The following is a 2364-nucleotide window of genomic DNA, read 5'->3' as shown; positions in this document are numbered from 1 at the left end:
GACATGCTTGAAAGGCCTGGTTCACAGCATCACATCAACACCAATTTACCCAGAAACCCTAGACCTACTTCAATTTGCATACAGCCCCAACAGATCCACAGATGATGCGATCTCCATTGCACTCCACACTGCCCTTTCCCACATGGACAAAAGGAACAACTATGTGAGAATGCTATTCATTGACTACAGCTCAACGTTCAACACCATATTGCCGTCAAAGCTCATCACTATGCTAAGGACCCTGGGACTGAACAGCTCCCTCTGCAACTGGATCCTGGACTTCCTGACGGTCCGCCCCCATGTGGTAAGGGTAGGTAACAACACAAATCCACCACAACACGGGGCCCATCAGGGGTGCGTGCTCAGTCCCCTTCTGTACTACCTGTTCACTCATGACTGCACGGCCAGACACAACTTCAACACCATCATTACGTTTGCTGATGACACAACAGTGGTAGGCCTGATCACTGACAATGATGAGACAGCCTATAGGGAGGAGGTCAGAGACCTGGCTGTGTGGTGCCAGGACAACAACCTCTCCCTCTACGTGATCAGGACAAAGGAGATGAGACAAAGGAGATGATTGTGGATTACAGGAAAAAGAGGACCGAGCACGCCCCCATTCTCATCGACGGGGCTGTAGTGGAGCAGGTTGAGAGCTTCAAGTTCCTTGGCGTCCACATCAACAACAAACTAACATGGTCCAAGCACACCAAGACAGTTGTGAAGAGGGCACGACAAAACCTATTCCCCCTCAGGAGACTGAAAAGATTTGGAATGGGTCCTCAGATCCTAAAAAAGGTTCTACAGCTGCACCYTTGAGAGCAACCTGACGGGTTGCATCACTGCCTAGTATGGCAATTGCTCGGCCTCCAACCACAAGGCACAACAGAGGGTAGTGCATACAGCCCAGTACATCACTGGGGCCAAGCTTCCTGCCATCCAGGACCTCTATACCAGGCGGTGTCAGAGGAAAGCCCTAAAAATCATCAAAGACTCCAGCCACCCTAGTCATAGACTGTTCTCTCTACTACTGCACGGCAAGCCGTAACGGAGCGCCAAGTCTAGGTCCAAGAGGCTTCTACACAGCTTCTACCCCCAAGCCATAAGACTTCTGAACAGCTAATCAAATGGCTATTTGCACCCCCCCCACGCTGCTACTACTCTCTGTTATTATCTACGCATAGCAACTTTAACAACCCTACCTGCATGTACATAATTATCTCAATTACCGTGACACCGGTGCAACCGCACATTGACTCTGTACTGGTACCCTCTGTATATAGCCTCCACATTGACTCTGTACTGGTACCCGCCTGTATATAGCGCTCCAATTGACTTGTACTGGTACCCCTCTGTAATAGCCTCCACATTGCTCTGTAGTGGTACCCCCGTATATAAGTACTCCACTTGACTCTGTAACTGGTACGCCCCTGTATACATGCCTCCAATCTTCTAAATGCCTTCATTTGACTCTGTACAGGTACCCCCTGTATAAGCGTCACATTGAACTCTGTATCCCGGTACCTGCTCCATGTATATAGCCCACATTGACTCTGTACGTAACCCTCTGTATTAGCTTCTCCACATTGACTTCTGTACTGGTAACCCCCTGTATATTTATGCCTCCCACATTGACTTCTAATCTGGTAACCCTCTTGTATATAGCCTCCACATTGAGTCTGTACCGTACCTGTATATTCTCCTTGCTTTACCGGTCCTCTCTGTATAATTAGCTCTTCTCTATTTCATTTGACTCTGTTACGCTTAAGTCGTACTCTTGTGTTTTGTTCGCGCAGTCAATTACTGTGTACGGTACGGTCCTGTATATGCCTCACCATTGACTCTGTACTGGTACGCCTGGTGTATAATAGGCCTCCATCACTGACTCTGGTACTGCGTACCCACCTGTAATAGCTCCACATTGCACTCTTGTACTGGTACTCTCTGTATATAGCCTCCACATTGATGTCACCGTACCCCCGTCCCGCCGCACCCGCGGCTGCCCCGCCTCCCATCCCCCTCACACCGTCACTCTTGTTAATGCCTCCACAAGACATTGAACTCTGTACCGGTACCCCTCTACCTGACCTGTATAAAATAGGCCTTCACAAGGAAACAACAGATTGACATCTGTACTGGTACCCTGCGTCGCCAGCCCTGATCCTGTATACTAGCTGCCACAATTGACTCTGTTGATCTGTACGGTACCGCCTGTATTAGCCTCCCTCTGTCGTCACAAAGTTGACTCTGTACCGGTACCTACCCTGGTATGATAGCCTCTCCCCACAATTGACTCTGTATGGTACCGCCCTGTATATATTAGCCTCCACATTGACTCTGTACTGGTACCGGGCCTCTGTT

This window comes from Salvelinus sp. IW2-2015, unplaced genomic scaffold (genome assembly GCF_002910315.2).
Source record: "Salvelinus sp. IW2-2015 unplaced genomic scaffold, ASM291031v2 Un_scaffold2233, whole genome shotgun sequence".
Taxonomy (NCBI): Eukaryota; Metazoa; Chordata; class Actinopteri; order Salmoniformes; family Salmonidae; genus Salvelinus; species Salvelinus sp. IW2-2015.
The sequence above is the reverse complement of the archived record's forward strand: the minus strand, read 5'-3'. Positions refer to the sequence as shown.